This window comes from Scyliorhinus torazame, chromosome 7 (genome assembly GCF_047496885.1).
Source record: "Scyliorhinus torazame isolate Kashiwa2021f chromosome 7, sScyTor2.1, whole genome shotgun sequence".
Taxonomy (NCBI): domain Eukaryota; kingdom Metazoa; phylum Chordata; class Chondrichthyes; order Carcharhiniformes; family Scyliorhinidae; genus Scyliorhinus; species Scyliorhinus torazame.
In genome coordinates, this window is record NC_092713.1 from 61,463,266 (window position 1) to 61,484,746 (window position 21,481).

The 21,481-nt window shown below is 48.1% G+C and overlaps 1 protein-coding gene across 4 annotated transcripts in view; it reads left to right on the forward strand.

The window, feature by feature from the left end:
• The first annotated feature begins 1,687 nt into the window (after positions 1-1,687).
• Positions 1,688-21,481, forward strand: part of LOC140426258 (dual specificity testis-specific protein kinase 2-like) — a 165,330-nt gene continuing 145,536 nt past the window's right edge. Inside the window, exon 1 of one of the 4 annotated variants that reach the window (XM_072510785.1) lies at positions 1,688-1,816. The gene's annotated coding sequence lies outside the window, so the exon portion shown is untranslated. The remainder of the gene's footprint in view (positions 1,817-21,481) is intronic. The other 3 variants (XM_072510783.1, XM_072510786.1, XM_072510787.1) reach the window with 3 other exon arrangements.

The window sequence follows — 21,481 nt, forward strand, 5'->3', positions numbered from 1 at the left end:
TCCAGCTCCAGGGGGGTCGGAGAGGCCTCCGCACCCATCAGCGAATGGAGCATCGTGTGTCCCTCCACTCCTTGGGAAGCCCCAGAATCCGGAGGTTGTTCCTTCTCGACCTGTTCTCCAGGACCTCAATTCTCTCGGCCCACCTCCTGTGCACTGCCTCGTGCGCCTCCATTTTTACCGCCAGGCCCAGGATCTCGTCCTCGGTGGTGTTCACTTTCTCATTCACCACACGAAGCTCCACCGCCTGGGTCTTCTTCAGCCCCTCCATCGCCAACAGCATCGGCGCCAGCACCTCCTTTTTCAGCTCCTCCACACATCGCTTGAGGAACTCCTGCTGGTCTGGCCCCCACGGTGCTCGCTCTCCGCCCTCCGCCATCTTGTTTTTTCCCCCTCGTTTTGGTCTCTGCTCCAGGGCCTCTTTCCTCGTCGCTCCACCGCTGATCTCTGCCATATATTGTGAGGGGGGACCTCACTGAACCTTCCCACACGGGATTGAATCAAAACAGCTCAGTTGGGGCTCCTCTGGAGAGCCCGAAAGTCCGTAGTCGCGGGAGCTGCCGAAACACGCGGCTTAGCTCCGCATCGCCGCAACCGGAAGTCCTCCCACATCCCCACTTCTGACCTTATGATGGAAGGAACCTCATTGATGAAGCAACTGAAGATGACTGGACCTTGGTCACTATTCTGAGGAACTTTTAAAAATTCATTTACTGGACATGGGCGTCACTGGTTAGGCCAGCATTTATTGCCCATCCCTAGTTGCCCTTCAGAAGGTGGTGGCAAGTAGCCCTCCTGAACGGTTGCAGTCCCTGAGGTGGAGATAAACCCATTGTGCTGTTAGGGAAAGAGTTCCTAGATTTTGCCCCAGCGACAGTGAAGGAACAGTGACATATTTCCAAGTCAGGGTGGTGAGTGACTTGGAGAACCTCCAGGTGGTGGGGTTCCCAGGTATCTGCTGCTCTTGTCCTCTAGATGGTAGTGGTCATGGATCACTTGGCGAGTTACTGCAATGCATCTTGCAGTGCAAGATGTTACTGCAGTGGTGATCCATAGAAAAGGTGCAACACAGAAAGGAGGTTATTCAGTCCATCTTGTCCATGCCGACACAAAGACACCCAGGTGTCCTTTCTAATCCCATCTTCCTGCACACGGCTCATAGCCCTTCTGGAGCTGAGATAACTGACCTCCAACCACCTCAACCATCTTTGTGCCAGGTACAACTCCAACCTGCAGACAGTTTTCCCCCTGATTCCCAACAGCAGCCCGCCAGCTCTTCTCGCTTTCATGCTTCCCCGCCAAGTGGCGCTATAGTGCTCCGTTCCCTCCGCGCGACGCAGTGCGCTCCGCTCGACCCGCACTGGAAGCGGCGCACTGGAGTTCCGCCCTTCACGAGACGCGCATTGGCCCCGCCCGCTCCGCGCGGCACACTGGAGCTCTGCTCTTCACGCGGCGCGCGCTTTGGCTCCCACCCCCTGCAGCTCCGCCCACTTCGGGAATGCGCGCTGGAGCTCCGCCCTTCACGCGGCGTGCTTTAGCCCCACCCCATTTCGCTGCTGCGCGCGGGTTTCCACAGAACTTCAAGGCCTCTCCTCGCTCCGCCCACTCGATGGGGTGTGGCGCGCGCGTCGGGCTGAGGGGCGGGGCGGAGTGAGTGGTGCCGGGTTGCTCCGCCCAGGCTCCGTTCCTGGATTGCTGAGTGGCTGAGGGAAGCTGCCCGTCTGCGCTGGCGTTCGGGTAGGGCGCAGGCGGAGAGACGCAGTTTGGCGACGAACGTAGCCCGCGATCGGCTGGGACAAATAAACAAACAGCAAGTAAGGTGGGCCAGGGACCTCTATTTAAATAGGCGGTGGCCAGTCAGGGGCATTTGCAAAAGGAGGGGGCCCGTTTATTTAGTGTGCTGCACTGGGTCCGGGTTTTCTCCGGGTGTCAGGCCAGGCCCGAGGGGCTTGGCCGCGCTCTCAAGTCGATCAGAGACGAACGCAGTTACCACTGGAGGAGTCGGGGCCTTACTCCTTCCTATTTACACTGGGATCAGGGAGGTGGAGTCTGGGGGGAGGTGGTCACAGGTGAATGAGCTTTCTCGTGTCTGAAGTGTGAGTTGAGAGGCCCCTTGGCGATGAAAGAGTATGCGCTGCGTTTGTTTACGTTTTGTTGTGATTTTCAACATTTAAAACATTAAATGCAACTCGACTAACTCAACCAAAATGTGTATGATTCCAAATGTCACATAATACTTGGCATATTGATGGCAACTCGGGCAGTGCTGTTTAAACATAGTGTTGGCATTTCTTTTGATCTCGATTTCCAATTGTTCAGGCAACTCAGTGCAAGAGTAGAGATTTGTTTTTGGTGGGTGAAGGGAATACATACATGGTCTGATGACGGTCATTTTATTCCCTCCGTTGTCACTTGGAAAAAAGATCGAAAACTTCAATAAAATCCACATGCTCTAGTCTAAATAATGTTAAATTGTTGACGGTAAGTGCATGGCTGGGTTCTGTTGATATTTATAAGGGTTGTTTTCTTTTCTAGTAAGCCATCTGAGCTGAGTGCTGGCACCTGTTTCTGTGGTCACTTCCACAACTGACAATTTTGCTGCCCAACAATCTGACAATTCTTGTGAAAGAACATTTTCAGGTTTTGGAGACTGCATTTAGATTTCATACAGACCAAGACCATCCTTTTATTGGAAATTGAGATTCCAATGTAGAAAAATCTAAACAATGCTGAAAATTAAAATGGAAATTTAGAATAAATTAAGCATAATGCTTTGCTACTATTTCACAAAAAACTGAGGAGTACTTGTTGTTTTGATAATTTTGTCTTAGCAAAGGGCTGAATAGTAATATTCCTGGAAAAGTATTTTCTTTGTGCAATTTTATTATTTTCATAAATTACCAAGTCTTTCTGTAAAATTTGAAGAAAATAATATGTCGGGCATGATAATTGAATTAAGTTCTGAAGTCTTAAATTTTATGGTTAGCTTTGTGAGTGGGGATACTTGTTATATCTTGCTACTGATCAGTGTTTTTATAGTGCATTTAGAAAAAAACATTGAGTTGATGTGTTTCCCAGCATCATCCTATATTTGGAGTTTTTTTTCAATAGCTACGTCACAGTAAAAAAGACACATTGCATTTTGGAAAGTGGCTTAAATGTGACCCAATATTTTTTATTTTGCCTTGTTGTGTATTTTACAATGGTTATTAATGTGCAGGGATTAATTAGGCTGACATGATTTACCAGACTTGTTTAGCGATGGTTGTGATTAAATGCACTGTGCAGTATAGATTAAGGCCATGAAAATCCTAAATTTGATTGCTGTTACATTGTTCCAAATCACTCTCAGCGGGGGTCGCTCTAGGGATGCTGCAATGGTCAGCAGCATTCCTGCGTGGGGTGGAAGGAGGGGCCATTCTGCTCATCATATCTATACAGAGTCCTTGAAAGATCTAATTAATCTCACCCCATGAGCCCTATTTTCCCTTTTGAAGTATATGTCTAAATTATTTTCAAAAGTTATGATTGAATCTGCCTCCCAACGCCCTTTCAGGCAGTACACTCCAAATCATAACTTGTGCTGTTTTTAAAATAAAAAACAATCATCTTGCCTCTTTATTTTACCAATAATTTGAAATGTGTCCTCTGGTTAAACAGATTCTCATTTACTTTCAACATAACCCCTCATAATATTGAACAATATTAAATGTAATTTAATTTATGGGATGTGGGTGTTGTTGACTAGGCCAGTGTTTATTGGCCATCCTAAATTGCCCTTGAGAAGCGATGGTGAACTGCCTTCATGAACCACTGCTGTCCATGTGTAGGTACACCCAAAGTGCTGCTTGGGAGGAAATTCCAGAATTTTGACCCAGTGACAGTGAAAGAACGGCAATATATTTCCAAGTCATCATGGTGAGTGACCTGGAGGGGAACTTCCAGGTGGTGGCGTTTCCAGCTATCTGCAGCTTTTGCCCTTTTAGATGGTAGTGGTTGTGGTTTGGAAGGTGCTGCCTAAGAACCTTGGTGAGTTACTGCAGTGCATCTGGTGGTTAGCACTATGGCTTCACAGCGCCAAGGTCCCAGATTCGATTCCCTCTTGGGTCACTGTCTGTGTGGAGTCTGCACGTTCTCCCTGTGTCTGCGTGGGTTTCCTCCGGGTGTTCCGGTTTCCTCCCACAGTCCAAAGATGTGCAGGTTAGGTTTATTGGTCTTGCTAAATTGCCCTTAGGTTAGATGGGGTTGCTGGGTTACGGGAATAGGGTGGAGGTGTAGGCATAAGTAGGGTGCTCTTTCCAAGAGCCGGTGCAGACCCGATGGGCCGAATGGCCTCCTGCACTGCAAATTCTATGATCTTGTCGATGGTTCACATGGCTGCCACTGTTCAGTGGTGGAGAGATTGAATGTGGAAGGAGTTGCAATCAAGTGCTTTATCCTGGATGGTGTTAAGCTTCTTGAGCATTGTTGGAGCAGCACTTATTCAGGCAAATTATACTCCGGACCCGTAGGTGATGGACAGGCATTGGGGAGTCGGGAGGTGAGTTATTCACCACAGGATTCCTAGCTTTTGACCTGCTATTGGAGACATAGTATTTATATGGCTAGTTCGGTTCAGTTTCTGGTCCGTGGCAATGCGCAGGATAATTATCTTAATTAGTGTCACAAGTAGGCTTACATTACACTGCAATTAAGTTACTGTGAAAATCCTTTGGTCGCCACACTCCGGTGCTTGTTTATGTACACTGAGGGAGAATTCAGAATGTCCAATTCACCTAAGAACACATCTTTTGGGACTATGGGAGGAAACCGGAGCACCCTGAGGAAATCCACGCAGACACGGGGAGAATGTGCAGACTCCGCGCAGATAGTGACCCAAGCCGTGAATTGAACCTGGGACCCTGGCATTGTGAAGCAATAATGCTTGCCACTGTGCTACTTTGTCGCCCAGGATGTTGCTATTGGGAGATTCAGCAATCGTAATGCCATTGAAAATCAAGGGGTGAATGTTAGCTCTTCTCTTGTTGGGGCTGGGCACTTCTGTGGCGCGAATGTTACTTGCCATTGTCGGCGCAAGCCTGGATATTGTCCAGGTCTTGCTGTATTTGGGCAGTTTCAGTTTACGATAATGACTCATTTTGTTTTGGATTTTCCACCAGAAGAAAGTTGTTCTGTATCTATTGAATTCTTCAAACATTTTAAATACTCAATTATATCATCCCTAATCTTTTAAACCCCTTGAATTGATTAGTGCAATTCAAATTTGTAATTTAACCCATGAAACCTGGGTATAATTCTGGTATAACAGCGTTGTCTCTAATGCTGCATATCACTTTTGAGATGTAAACTTAAAACTGAATACATTATTCATGATGGCATCTGACCAATGTTCTGTACAGTTAACGCATCACTTCCTCACATTTGTACTCCAGGTCCCATGAAATAAAGGCCAATGTGCCATTATTCTTTCTGAATTTTTTTATTACTGTTGCACCATCTTTTAGTGATTTATGTACATAAGCATTTGCACAGCTCCTAGTTTCACTATTTGACTAGATGTAAGTTTTTCTCGAGGGAAATATCTTAATGTTATAGGCACTATATAAATACAATTTGCTAGCTATACAATCTTCCTAGTTACTGATATTTCATATCTGGATAGGTATAGTTATTGTTGAACTTTGGAATTGCTGATGGTGATAAAAGTTGGAAGAATTTTCCTATTCTAGCTTTTTCATTTTCTGCCTTTGGGTTTGCCAAGTTTACAGTGGGTATAATTACTAAGCCAGGGTTAAGTATGCGTTGAGATTAGAGGTGTGATAATAAGACCAAAATCATACATTCTTGATGAATTATTGGTTAATCATTTCAGTTTTGAAAACTGCTTGCTATTCAGTTTTGTTTGTATCAGTTTACAGTGATTCAGTTGTTGCTTGTCTTTTTGTTGTTTTTCATGATGTTGACCGCTCCAACAGCTTGCATTTATCTAATCTCTTTTTAACATAGTAAAACACCCCAAGGTGCTTTTCAGGAGCATCATCAGACAAAATTTGACTCTCAAGTCACATGAGATATTAGGCAGATAACCTAAAACTTGATCAAAAGAATAGATTTTAAGGAACATCTTAAAATAGGAAAGAAAGGCAGAAATATTTAGGCAGGGAATTCAGAGGGTAACGCATTGGCAGATGAAAGCATGACTACCACTGAGTGATTAAATTCAGGGATGCTGAAGGAGCATGTGTTGGAGGAGTGCAGATATCTCAGAAGATTGTAGGGCTGGAGGAGATTAGAGCTGCGGGAGGGAAGGCCACAGAGCAATTTAAAAACAAAGATGGGGACCTTAAAAGTAACTCGCTTAACTGGGAGTTATTGTAGGTTCGTGAACACGAGTAATATGTGTATGGGGATTGATGCAGGTTAGGACATGAGCAATGGGGAGGGATGGGGTATTGGTATTGTCGCTGGACTAGTATTCCAGAGACCAGGATAATGCTCTGTGGACCTAGGTTCAAATCTCACCATAGTAGATGGTGGAATTTAAAATCTGGAATTAAAAGTCACAAATATCCCCATCCTCATTAATGAGGGAGCCCAGCACATCAATGCAAAAGATAAGGATGGAGCATTTTCAACAATCTTCAACCAGAAGTGGAGAATGAATGATCCACCTCTGCCTCCTCCTGAGGTCCCCAGCATCACCAATGCCAATCTTCAGCCAATTTGATTCACTCCGTAATATCTATAAACAAATGAAAGCACTGGATACTGTAAAGACTACAGATCCTGACAATATTCTGGCTACTGAAGATTTGTGCTTCAGGACTTTCCACACTCCTAGCCAATCTATTCCAGTGCAGCTACAACATTGGCATCAGCAATGTGGAGAGGTTGTCCTGTCCACAAAAAGCAAGACAAATCCAACCCGGCCAATTACTGCCCCATCAGTTTACTCTAGATCATCAGTAAAGTCATGGGAGAGGTCACCAATAGTGCTATCAAGCAATAACCTGCTCATTAATGCTCACTTTGGGTCCTGCCAGGGGTCTCCGTTCCAGACCTCATTAGAGCCTGACACTTAAACAGCTTTTCCTACCACCATACCATAATCTCTGGTGTTCCCTGAGCATCTATCCATGGCTCTTCCTTTTCATCTACCGGCTGCCCATTGTGAATGCCAGATGATATTGCTGTGTCCACTGATGACGCCCATCACCATGTCTCTTGATTTGTTCACTGTTGTTAAATTCAATTTCCTCCTGTGAAATTTAAAGACTGAAGCCTTTGGTTTCAGTCCCCACTCTAAACTCTTAGCCACTGACTCCATCTCTCTCCCTGGCAACAATCTGAGATTAAACCAACTTTGGTGTCCCATTTGATTTCTTTGGTCCATCACTAACACGTCTGCATCGACTCTCCCAAACTTCTACAGATGTGCCATAGAGAGCATCCTATCCGGCTGCACCACAGCTTGGTATGGCAACTGCTCGGCCCAAGATCGCAAGAAATTGCAGAGTGTGGTGAATTCAGCCCAACGCATCACACAAGCTTGCCACCCTCCCAATGATTCTGTCTACACCTCCCGCTGCCTCAGGAAGGCAGACAGTATTGTCAGAGACCCCTCACACCTAGGCTTTGCCCTCTTCCAGACCCTTCCATTGGGCAGAAGATACAGAAGTCTGAAGACCCGTACATCCAGACATAGGAATAGCTTCTTCCCCACAATTACTAGGCACCTCAACGACTCTCCCTCGGAATGATCTGTTCCCTGTAAACACTATTCCCGAAGCCCTATGTCGCTCTTGCTCATGTATTGCTTTGTTTGGCCCCTTGTTCCGCACTGTAACCAATCACTATTTGTTGATGTACCATTTGTCAATGTTCTCTGTCGATTATTCTTTTATCTATTATGTATGTACTGTATACGTTCCCTTGGCCACAGAAAAATACTTTTCACCGAACTTCGGTACATGTGACAATAAATATCAATGAATCAATCAAGACCATTGATTACCACCTCTATAACATTGCATGACTTTGTCTCCCTGTGCCAGCTCCCCTGCTGTTGAAACCTTCAACCATGCCTTTGTTACCTCTGAACTCAACTATTTCAGTGTACACCTGCCTAGCCTCCCACATTCTATCCTCCATAGGCTTGAAATCATCCAAAACTCTGTTGCATGTGTCTTAATTTGTACCCCCATTCCTCTATTATTCCTGTGCTTGTTAACTTACATTGGCTTCTGGTCAAGCAGTGACTTGATTTTAAAATTATTGTTCTTGTTTTCAAATTCTTCCATCGCCTCATCCCTTTCTAACTCTGTAATGTCCTTCAGCCCTCCAACTTGTCCTGATACCAATTGTATTATGAATGCAAGTTGTACAAATTGGGTCTAAACCCATTGGAGTTCAGAAGAATGAGTGGCGATTTTACTGAAATGTCTAAAATCCTGAGGGGACTTGACGGGGTAGATATCCAGAAGATCTTTCCTCTCATGTTGGAGACTAAAACAGGCATAGTTTAAAAATAAGACGGATGAGAATTTATTTCTCCCAAACGGTTGCTGGGGTATGGAATTCTCTTTCCCAGGAAGTAGTGGAGGCTGGGCCATTGAATTTATTCAAGGCAGAGGTAGACAGGAGGCAAGGGAGTCTAGGGTTATTGGGGGGGGGGGGGGGGGATAGAGAGAGAGACGAGGAAGGTGGAATTGAGACCACAACCAGATCAACTACATTATTGAATAGTGGAACAGGTTTGAAAGGGGAAATAACTTATGCCTGCTCCTGTCTTCAGTTGCCAGGCCCCCAAGCTCTGGAAAACCCTGCCTGCACGTCTCCAGCTTGCTATCTTGCTTTCCTCCTTCAAGATACTTGTTAAAACCTATAGTTTTGACCAAACATAGGAATAGCTTCTTCCCCACAATTACTAGGCTCCTCAACGACTCTCCCTCGGAATGATCTGTTCCCTGTAAACACTATTCCCGAAGCCCTATGTCGCGCTTGCTCATGTATTGCTTTGTTTGGCCCCTTGTTACCTCAGCGGACCTAATTTCATCTTATGTGAACAATGCCAGGGAGCATCTGTGAAGAGAGACAGAGTTAATGCTTCAGCTCTGTGACCTTTCATCAGAATGGAGATGTGGTACGAGAGAACTGGGTATGGTCAGCATAAATGTGGAAACTTTTGCTTTTTCTGCTAATGTTGTCAAGGGACAATGAGAAATAGGAGGCGGACCAAGGAAAATATTTTGGGGGGACAGCAGGGCCAACAGTGTGGGGGTGCGGAGGGAAGCCAATGCTGGTGATTCTCTGGCTCTGAATGGATAAATGAGAGTAGAGCCAGGTGTGTGCGCGGTCCCATGCAGCTAGATCAGTGTTCTTCAAACTTTTTTTCCGGGGGCCCATTTTTACCAACTGGCCGACCTTTGCGACCCATGCCGGCCAACCTGCACGACCCACCATTTTCTCTGACCTTGTTTGCTGCTGACCAAAATGGAAATGGATTTGGGTCCCTTTGGCCCTCGTACACGCTCCTCCAATGGCACCTGTTGGATGAAGGTGAAGCCTTCCGGTGTCGGAAAGTATGGAGTCTCCATCTGTCCAAAGTTCAGCATTTTTTTCCTATAAAATTTTATCAAATAAACCCACCCCACCCCCGAACTTGTAAAAAAAAAAGAATAAAACCGCCTCAAACTTGTAAAACAAAAAGCTGCGGCCGTTTATTAAAAAAAAAAGCGGCTGCACTGCGCCTGCGTGCCCGATCATCGGCACGCATGCGCAAAACTATGCGCATGCGCGCCGATGATCGGGCATGCAAGCGCAGTGCGGTCGCATTTTTGTTACATGTTCGTGGCATTTTGAAGGTCGCTTGCAGCCGGCGTTGTTAACAGCCGGCTGTTGCGCGCAGATTTGAGCGATCGGGAGCGCCGCGGCGGACGTCTCTGCGACCCTCCCGACACCCGCCCGCGCCACCTGTGGGTCGCGCCCCCGAGTTTGACAATGCCTGAGCTAGATGACAGAGAGGCTTAGGAGGCATGTGATCAACTACGTTAAAGACTAAACAGGCCAAGAAAGGTGACGGGTTGTTGTTGCTTGGAATGTCATTTGTGACTTTTGGTACCATGACAGGCTGGAAACTTGATTGGAGGGATTCAAATATGGAATTCCAGGAAAAATTGGTATGGATTTGGGAGGTGACGTTCATTCAAAGATTTTGAAGAAGGTTGGGGTACATGAAATAGGGTAGTAATTTGCAAGCCTTGAGTGTTTAAAGTTTGGCTTTTGTGGAAAGTGATGATGTCAGATTTAATAGTCAGAACAGTACCTAAAGAGTGGGAACTGTTGAAATATCAGGTGACACGGGAGTCAGAAAGGGAGATTGGATGTTTAGTTTGGTGGGAATAGGGTCGAGGGAGCAGGAAATTGGTCTTGTGGACAAATGAGCTTTGAGAGAACTTGAGGGAGAGAGAGAGAAGCAAAACTAGAAAATGATGCAAGCTTAGAGGTAGTGCAAGGGGGGACTTTTAGAAAAATTTTGCCCCTGTGAGCTGATGGAAGAAATGGAAGTGGCAGAGGCAGCTAATTATATGGTGTCAACTTTAATGACAAAGAAGTCCACAAACTCCTTGTACTTGTTGGAGGTGAGAGTATAGCGATAGGAAAAAAGGATTTGAAACAAGTTACTGAAGGTGAGAATCCAATTTGATAGGAGTGTGCTTCCTTTAAAGGGCTCAAATATCAGTGGTATGATAAGATGTTGAACACAGTTTGGTCACAACCTGCTATTTATATGAAGGAAGTTGTACATCCTGTCTGTGTCTTTCAGAAACGGTGTTAAGATTCAGTAAGATTAAGACATCTTCGTTTACTGAATTATTCTTGATGAGTTGTGCCTTGGGATGCTTTTCTAAGTTAAAGGACTCTGGGGCTGGTTTAGCACACTGGGCTAAATAGCTGGCTTTTAAAGCAGACCAAGGCAGGTCAGCAGCACGGTTCAATTCCCGTATCAGCCTCCCCGAACAGGCGCCGGAATGTGGCGACTAGGGGCTTTTCACAGTAACTTCATTGAAGCCTACTTGTGACAATAAGCGATTTTCATTTCATTTCATTTGTATTAATGTACATTGTTCTTGTATTCTTGTTACATTTTTCAACGTGTGTGCAGGGCGGGTAATGGGATAGGTGTGGGGGTAGTAAAGCGTATGTGGTGTCATGTGAGTCCTAAGAAATCAATTTCATATGAATTGCTTCTTATTTGACCAATTGGAAATATATTACATGTAAGCTATTAAATCAAAACTAACTTCAGTTCTGCTTATGTTGGAATAAAAAGAATGAGATCAGCTGGCATGAAACAAATTTTGACCCTTTGTTGAGAACAGAAATTGATACATCATGCCCAAATTTTAAATAAAGGACTTGTTTGATTTGTGCTAAAATATGTTCTGTTTAAGGTCAAAATAAATTTCTGGTTCAGTGTACCTCTGAAGGGAATTTTGAGACATGGCAAATTGATGTAATAAATGTTCCCTACTGTAATGGATTTCAATCAGGTTAGGTAAGTTTTGAGATGGTATGGTGGGGAAGTTCCACTTCTACCAAGTGGAAGTTAAATAGTCGGTCCTCATTCAGGATATGTATTTGTGTTTACCAGCTGAGATGGATATAAACTTATTGGGTAAATGGGGGGAATGCCTGAGCTGCACTCTCCCATAATTCAGCACCATGTGGATAAAACACATAAAGTGCAAAAATAATTGTCTAAACTTTGGAGAATGTATCTGCAGACATGTTATTCGATTATGCAGTTTGTTTTCCTGTGTTGCAAAATTTCTTGTGCTAGCTGCAAATAACAGCTATTCAATTACTTGTACAGAGAAACTAAACATATCCTCGGTGCAGGAAACCAAACAATTCAAAGAGCAATCTGTCAGTTCAATTATAGTCATTTTGTCTTGTCACAAGGAGTGCAGAGATAAGTGAGAATTGACACGGCAAATTTCTTGGTAATAGACCTGTATTATAAAAATAGAGACAATTCTAAAACTGTTAATGCAGCACGTTTTGGTGCTGTTCCCACAGAAGATACTTAGTTACATTAATTTATGTTACAAAATGATACAAATGTTGGTTTAACTTGTAATTTCAGGTTTCAAACTACTCTTAGCTGACATCAACTCCCTTTCCAAAAGTAATGTTTTCAACTCCTCTGTCCTTGCAAACTACTTCCCCCATGTCAAAATTTCTGCTTTCTCGCTGAGGTACTTAGCATATTGTTTCATCCCAAATCTGTAACTACCTATCCTGCGACCTCATGTTTTAATCTCTCTAGTCTGATTTCTACTTGTGTTACAATGATGAAACACTGTAATAAGTTGCATGACCTCCCCTATAACTGTGATTAACTATCTCTCCTTATCATTTTGACCATCTTTTAGATGGTTGACCGCACCATCTTTCTCCAATATCCATCCTCTCATGAGTGTCCAGTTGAGGGAAACTGCTCTTGCTTCGTTCTCTTTGCACAAATACCTTTTACTAATTTCTGTGATGGCAACATCTCCCACAACTCCAGCATTTATTGTGCATCCCTAATTGGCCTTGGGAAGGTGGTAGTGAGCCCCCTTTTGGAATAGCTACACCCATAGTGTTGGTGAGAGAGAGAGAGAGAGAGAGAGAGAGTTCCAGGATTTTGACCCAGCGACAATGATGGAGAAGTGATATAGTTCAAAGCCAAGATCGTGTGCGCTTTGGGAACTTGCAGATGGTGTTGTTCCCATGCATCTGCTGCTCTAGTTCTCCCAGATTATAGCGTTAGAGCTGCTTTTGAAGTAACCATGGCGGGTTGCTGCAGTGAATCTTTGTAGATCAAGGGTGGACAAACCTTTTGGTCCAAACGCCCCATTTGGATTTGGAAATTGTATGGGTGGGAAGGCCATAAATGCTCAACAAATGAAAAATTATTATAAATTTTTGAAAAATACTTTATTATTGTTCACTGGTAGCACAGTGGTTGGCACATTTAAGGGGCAATTTAGTGTGTTCAATCCACCTACCTTGCACGTCTTTGGGTTGTGGGGGTGAAACCCACGCAAACACTGGGAGAATGCAAACTCCACACGGACAGTGATCCAGAGCCGGGATCGAACCTGGGATCTCGGCGCCGTGAGGCAGCAGGGCTAACCCACTGTGCCACCGTGCTGCCCGGGTCCCAGGTTCGATTCCCGGCTTGGGTCAGTGTCTGTGCAGAGTCTGCATGTTCTCCCTGTGTCTGCGTGGGGTTCCTCCGGGTGCTCCGGTTTCCTCCCACAGTCCAAAGATGTAAAGGTTAGCTGGATTGGCCATGATAAAATTGCCCTTGGTGTCCAAAAAAGTTAGGTGGGGTTGCTGGTTACAGGGATGGGGTGGACATGTGGGCTTAAGTGGGGTGCTCCTTCCAAGGGTCGGTGTAGACTCAATGGGCCGAATGGCCTCCTTCTACACTGTAAATTCTATGAATTCAAATTTTCAACATTTTAACAACAAAACCCAACCCCCCTCCACCCCTTGATAGGGACCAGGTCCCCAAAATGCAAAACAAACAAACACCCTCTGTGCTAGAACCCCTCATCTGCCCCTCTCCGAGCAAATTTCACCGTTTCCAAATATAAGAACTCCATTAGACTTCCCCAGCCACGTCGAGGTATGGGGGGGGGGGGGGGGGGGGCTGAACTCCACCCCAACCGAACCCGTCTGTGAGCAATCAACGAGGCGAAGGCTAAAATGTCTAGCCCCGCAAACAAAAAAGCAGTCTGCAGTTCGGCAGGTCTGACACCCCGTCTAAGACCTCCAGGGGACCCAGCTTCCCAGGGGACCCGGCTCCAAGTCCACATGCAGAATCTTAGCAATGGTGCTGAAAAATGATCCCCGATATTTTTCCAACTTCAGGCAGGACCAGAACATATGAACATGATTGGCTGGGCCCCTCCCACACCCCTTGCAATTATCCACCATCCCCTCAAACAGCTGGCTCATCCTTACCTTCATTAATTACGTCTGTGCACTACTTTTAACTGAATCCACCCCAGCCCCTCACGAGGTACAAATGAAAAATTATAATAAAGAAAAGTAATTGTAATAAAGAAAACTATTACTTTAATGATATCACCATGATGATGTATACAAATAAGGAAAAAAAAGTACCCTTTTTCACACTGCCTTGGCTTAATGTGAATAATGCAGTTGATCATGCCTCTTTACAATGGCATCAAAATCCAGTGTCATTCGTGGAAATTTGCAATCAAGAGCTGAGATGCTGGTTAGATAATGGATCTGTAGGGAGATTTTATTGTAAAGTATTTCGGGAGAGAAATGTTTTTTTGCACACACAGTAGAGTCAAACGAAAAAAGATTTTCTGTGCCACCTTGTGGATATTTGGGAACTTGAATTCACTTAAGGAATCATAAAACTCATACAGTTTTGCTGGAATATATTTTTCCTTAAAAGTGGGATCACACTGGAGATCAATAATCTCAAGTTGCAATTCATGTGGAGATTTCTCGTAGCCAAATGACAATGGACAGATATCAGTTTCAGTGTCTTTTCTATCTTCAGTTGGAGAATCAATGAGAAAATTCTCTGCGTGAATCTATTTGGAAAGTGAACAAATTCTTTGCTCTTCATTTATTCCATGAACAAGACTCAGTTGGCCTTGTAAGCTTTCAAATTGGAATACAATTTGTGTACAGACATATTCTTACCTTGTAGCTTCATGTTAAGTCCATTTAAATGTGCTGTGATATCGTGCCAAAAGCGGGGTTGCGTATGCAGTTGGATTTTCTTAATTTGGGGAAATCATTTCCCCTGCATATCCAGAAAAGTGTGAATTTCATTTCTGAACTCCCATATTCACTGTGTTGCTTTTTCTAAGCTGAGCCAGCAGACTTAGTTTGATAAAGTAAGTTCTGGTGTTCAAGCATCATTGTTTCAAGAAGAAAAATGAATTGCTGATGATTTAGTCCCCTTGTTCTTAATAATTCACTATTTTCATGAGTCTGCAAACAAGATGATTATTTTGATAGTGGGTCAAAACAACACAAAAATTACTTCACCAGAGTCCTTGTTAATTTGTCCCAAATTGTTTTTAAATGTCCCACATTTATCCCAGTTAAATTTGCTGATCCATCTACGGTCTCATCTTTCAGTTTATTCCAGGGAGGTTTCAGATGTATAATACAGTAAAATTCAATTTATTTTTGTGCTTTTCGTTGATTCCATTGGTAACATTTTCTCTCATTTCAAAATTTTTAATTTTTCTGATTTAAAAATAAAAAGTTGAGGTATGTGTCTTTTTTTCAGTGCTATCATCGAGAGTAAACAAAAATATCATAAAGCACAAGTCAGTCAGCTCCAAATGACGAGCCATAGTTCTTTGTGACAAGCTAATATTTTCACATTTTTGGTATACGGGGAGCAGCATGCCAGCAATATTGACCACGCATTCTTTCAAAACCTCCCACAAAAGGTTTGTTTTGTTTAGCAATTTATGAACGCGAGACTTCCGGGTGCGGCTATGCAGAGCTAGGTCGCATATTCGGTAGCTCCCGCTTGGAACAGACTTTTGGGCTCTTTACAGGGCCCCCCCGGCATTTGTTTGACATTTCCCGGTGTGGGAAGAAGACTGCAACATTCCCCTGACAGTGTCCCCCAGGAATAGTATGTCTCTTGGTTACCAGACCCGGCAGAAACAGTAAAAGATTTGGCTGTAACTGCAGGGGAGAGAGGGGCCTCTTCCAGCATGTAGGTGGGGGAAAGGGCAAGCTTAAAGCTGCAAGCTCACTTGAGGGTCTGTATTAAAGGTGAATTCTAGCAGCAGAGGGAACAACTGTGAAAAGATCTAACAAGGCCATTGAAGAAGCGGGGACGAGGCTTCCGGTGGCGGCCATAGAGGAGCATGTCGCGCATTTGGCAGCTCCCGTCTGGAACGGACTCTCAGACCTTTTTCAGGAGTTTCCACAGACTTTTTGGTGCAGATTGGTGAAGTGAACACTGCCAAAAGGATTCCCTCTCGAGACTTCCGTTTGTGGCTATGCGGAGCTAAGTCGCACATTCGGCTGCTCCCGCAAAAACAGACTTTTGGGCTCTTTTCAGGGCCCCCAAGGGCACTTTTTTGACGTTTCCCGGTGTGGGAAGGAGTTAATAATAGCTCCCTGTCAGTATATGGCTTTAACTAGGAGCGGGGCGATAAAAAAGGTGGTGGTGGACCAGAAGAAGGGAGGGAAGAAGGGCAAAATGGCGGCGGGCGGAGACCAGACAGCGTGGAGGCAGTGGGCAAAGGAGCAACAGGAGGGTATCCAGCGCTGCCTCAGAGATTAAAACTGACCTGCTAGAGCCGATGAAGGCTTCTATTGATAAGCTGCTGGAGACACAGACAGCCCAGGGGGTGGCGATTCGAGAGGCTCGACAAAAGATCTCTGACAATGAGGACGAGATCTTCGGCCTGGCGGTAAAGGTGGAGGCCTTTACCGCCAGAGATGGCAGGAGCAGTTCGAGGAGATGGGGAATCGGTCGAGGCGGAAGAATCTGCGGATTCTGGGCCTCCCGGAGGGACTGGAGGGGCCGGACATGGGGGCCTATGTGGTCACCATGTTGAACTCGCTGATGTGAGCGGGGTCCTTCCAGGGGCCCCTGGAGCTGGAAGGGGCCCATAGAGTGTTGGCGAGGAGGCTCAAGGCTAACGAGCCTCCGCGGGCGGTGCTGGTGCGGTTCCATCGGTTCGTCGATCGGGAGTGTGTGCTCAGGTGGGCCAAGAAGGAGAGGAGCAGCAGGTGGGAGAACGCGGTGGTTCGGATATATCAGGACTGGAGTGCGGAGGTGGCGAAGAGGAGGGTCGGGTACAATCAAGCGAAGGCGGTGCTGCAGAGGAAGGGGGTGAAGTTTGGCATGTTGCAGCCGGCGCGACTGTGGGTTACCTACAAGGACCGGCACCATTATTTTGAGTCTCCGGAGGAGGCATGGGCCTTTGTTCAGGCCGAGAAGCTGGACACAGACTGAGGGTCGGGATGGGCGATTGGGGACTGTGGTGGATATGTTATGCCTATTTTTTGTTCGGGGGAGGGGGGCCTTTACATTGTTTTGGGTTTCTTTTTCTCTGTGTTTTTCTCTTTTGGGTTGGGGAGGGTGGATGGGGCGGGTTGGGCACTGTTTTGGTTGGTGGCGGGGCCTGTTGGTGGAGAGCGCTGGCTTTTTCCCCGCGCCGAAGACTGGGCGGGGAGGGGGGCCAGGGCGGGGAAGTAAGGATTGTTTCCCGCGCTTAGAATGGAGGGGGGATGGGGTAGAGCCTGTGGATGGGGAGCGGGAGAGGAGGGTGTGCCACACAATGGGAGGAGTCGAAGGGGAGGCGGGAGTGGCCGGGGTCAGTAGGAGTCTGCTGACTTGCGGAAGTGCAATGGGGGGAGTAAACCAGCTAGGATGGGTCCTAGCCCGTGGGGTGGGGGGGGTGGGGAGAATCGAGTTGCTGCTGCTAAGGTCAAGGAGGAGCTGGAGCGAGTGGGGGGGGGGGGGGGGGGGTGGTGGGGGGAGGGGGTCGAGACGGGGATTTGCCGCTGTGGGGAACGGGCCGGGTGTGGGGTGCAGGCCAGGTGTGGGGTGCGGGCACGTGGCTGGCCGAGGAGGGGTCATGGCTAGTCGGCGGGGGGGGGGGGGGGGGGGGGGGGCGGGTAGCCCCCTGATCCGGCTGATAACCTGGAATGTAAGGGGACTGAATGGGCCGGTTAAGCGGACCCGCGTGTTCGCGCACCTGAAGGGGCTCAAGGCGGATGTGGTTATGCTCCCAGGAGACACACCTGAAGGTGGCAGACCAGGTAGGACTGAGGAAAGGGTGGGTAGGTCAGGTGTTTCACTCTGGGCTGGTGCCAAAAATCGAGGGGTGGCGATCTTGGTGGGAAAGAAGGTGTCATCCGAGGCATCGAGCATTGTGGCAGATAATGGCGGTAGGTACATAATGGTAAGTGGTAAGTTGCAGGGACAGAGGGTGGTACTGGTCAATGTGTATGCTCCGAACTGGGACGATGCGGGTTTTATGCGGCGTATGTTGGGTCGGATCCCAGACTTGGAAGTGGGGGGCCTGATAATGGGGGGAGACTTTAACACGGTGTTGGATCCGGCACCGGATCGCTCCAGGTCTCGGACGGGTAGGAAGCCGGCGGCGGCTAGAGTGTTGAGGGGATTTATGGACCAAATGGGAGGGGTGGACCCTTGGAGATTTGCAAGGCCGGGGGCTAGGGAATTTTCATTCTTCTCACATGTCCATATGGCTTATTCTCGAATCGACTTTTTCATTTTGAGTAGGGCGCTGATAGCGAGAGTAGAGGATACCGAGTATTCGGCAATAGCCATTTCGCACCACGCCCCGCATTGGGTGGACTTGGAGATGGGGGAGGAGAGAGACCAGCGCCCGCTGTGGCACTTGGAGTGGGGCTGTTGGCGGACGAGGAGGTGAGCGAGCGGGTCCGAGGAAGTATAGAGAGGTACTTGGAGACCACCGACAACGGGGAGGTCCGAGTGGGGATGGTATGGGAGGCTCTGAAGGCGGTGGTGAGGGGAGAGCTGATCTCCATTAGGGCCCACAAGGAGTGGGGGGAGCGGGGGGAGAGGGAGAGGCTGGTGGGGGAGATGGTGAGGGTAGACAGGAGGTATGCGGAAGAGCCTGAGGAAGGATTGTTGAGGAAGAGGCGCAGCAGCGGAGGTGCAGTGGAGGAAGGCCCAGGGGGTGGTCTACTAGTATGGGGAAAAGGCAAGCCGGATGCTGGCGCATCAGCTTCGGAAGCGGGACGCAGCTCGGGAGATCAGGGGAGTTAAGGACAGGGAAGAGAGCGTGGTGCGGAGTGGGGTCGGCATCAATGGGGTCTTCAGGGACTTCTACGAGGAATTGTATCGATCCAAGCCCCCACGGGAGGAGGGAGGGATGGGCAGTTTCCTGGACCAATTGAGGTTCCCAATGGTGGAAGAGGGACCGGTGGCGGGTCTGGGGGCCCCGATTGGGAAGGAGGAGCTGATCAAAGGGATAGGAAGCATGCGGGCGGGGAAGGCACCGGGGCCGGACGGTTTCCCGGTCGAGTTCTATAAAAAATATATGGACCTGTTGGGCCCGCTGTTAGTTAGGACCTTTAATGAGGCAAGGGAGGGGGGGGCATTGCCCCCGAAGATGTCCCGGGCACTGATCTCCTTGATCCTGAAGTGGGACAAGGATCCCCTGCAATGTGGGTCTTACAGACCGATTTCCTTGCTAAATGTAGATGCCAACGTGCTGGCGAAGGTCTTAGCCACGAGTATTGAGGATTGTGTGCCGCAGATCATCCATGAAGACCAGACGGGGTTTGTGAAGGGGAGACAGTTGAACGCGAATGTGCGGAGGTTTTTGAACGTTATCATGATGCCGGCGAGGGAGGGGGAGGCGGAGATAGTGGTGGCGATGGACGCTGAGAAAGCCTTCGATAGGGTAGAGTGGAGGTACCTGTGGGAGGTGCTGAAGAGGTTCGAGTTTGGGGAGGGGTTTGTCAGGTGGGTTAGGCTGTTGTATGAGGTCCCGATGGCGACTGTGGCCACAAATAGGAGGAGGTTCGAGTACCTTCGGTTGCACCGAGGGACGAGATCCCCTGTCCCCAATCCCCCTGTCCCCCCTGCTCTTTGCACTGGCGATTGAACCCCTGGCTATGGCACAGAGAGTCGAGGAGCTGGAGGGGGTTGGTGCGGGGTGGGGAGGAGCATAGGGTGTCGCTTTATGCGGACCACCTGCTGCTGTATGTGGCGGACCGGTGGGAGGAATGCCAGACGTAATGAGGATCCTCAGGGAATTCGGGGACTTTTCGGGGTACAAGCTCAATATGGGGAAGAGCGAGCTGTTCGTAGTTCAGCTAGGGGACCAAGAGAGGGGGATTGGCGAGCTCCCATTAAAAAGGGCGGAGAGGAGCTTCAGATATTTGGGGGTCCAGGTGGCCAGGAGCTGGGGGGCCCTGCATAGGCTTAACTTTACAAGACTGTTGGAGCAAATGGAGGAGGAGTTCAAGAGGTGGGACGCGTTGCCGCTGTCCTTGGTGGGTAGGGTGCAGTCAATCAAAATGACGGTGCTCCCAAGGTTTTTGTTCCTGTTCCAGTGCCTCCCCGTGTTTATCCTGAAGGCTTTTTTCAGGCGGGTTAACAGGAGTATAATGGGGCTTGTGTGGGCGCGAGGGACTCGGAGGGTGAGAAGAGTGTTCCTGGAGCGGAGTAGAGATAGGGGGGGCTGGCGCTGCCCAACATCTGTGGGTACTACTGGGCCGCCAATGCGACGATGGTGCGAAAGTGGGTGATGGAGGGGAAGGGGGCTGCATGGAAGAGGCTGGAGACGGCGTCCTGTGTGGGTACGAATCTGGGGTTGCTGGCAACGGCGCCGCTGCCGCTCCCTCCAAGGAGGTATACCACGAGGCCGGTGGTGGTGGCGGCCGTCAAAATTTGGGGGCAGTGGGACTTCCGGTTGCGGCGATGACCTGCTAAGCCGCATGTTTCGGCGGCTCCAGCTCGAACGGACCTTCGGGCTCTTTTAAGAGCCCCAACGGGGAATTTTTTCGTGACGAAACCCGGTGTGGGGTGAGGCAACAGGGAGTCCCCCTCCCCAACGAAAAAGAAAAATATCGGCGGCGGCGGCCAGATCGCGAAGAATCCTCGAGGACAGGGGCAGAAGAAAAAAGGAGCAAGATGGCGGCGGAGAGAGCCCAGGCGACATGGGGGCCGGACCAAGACGGATTTTTGAGACGGTGTGTGGAGCTGCTTAAGAAGGAGGTGCTGGCCCCGATGCTACAGGCAATTGAGGGGCTTAAGGAGGCACAAAAGACCCAGGAGTTGGAGCTCCGCGTGGTGGAGCAGAAGGTGACGGACAACGAAGACGAGATCCTGGGCTTGGCGGTCAAAACGCAGACGCACGAGGCGCTCCACAAAAAGTGCATTGAAAGGATTGAAGTCCTAGAAAACAGATCACGGAGAAAGAACCTTCGGATCCTGGGTCTCCCCGAGGGAGTGGAAGGAGCGGACGGCGGGGCTTACGTGAGCACGATGCTACGCTCGCTAATGGGAGCTGAGGCCCCCTCGGGCCCCTTGGAAGTGGAAGGGGCTCATCGGGTCCCTGCGAGGAGACCAAAGGCGGGAGAACCACCTAGGGCGACGATCGTGCGATTTCATCGCTTCAATGACAGAGAGGTGGTTCTGAGATGGGCCAAAAAGGTACGAAGTAGTAGATGGGAGAATGCGGTGGTACGGGTGTACCAGGATTGGAGTGCGGAGGTGGCGAGAAGGAGGGTGAGTTTTAATCGAGCCAAGGAGGTGCTACACAAGAAGAAGGTGAAGTTCGGGTTGCTGCAGCCGGCGCGACTGTGGGTCACGCACCAGGAGAGGCATCACTACTTCGAAACGGCGGAAGGGACTGATGTCAGAACTGAGGGACTGATGTTAGAGGGGAAATGATAATGCCGA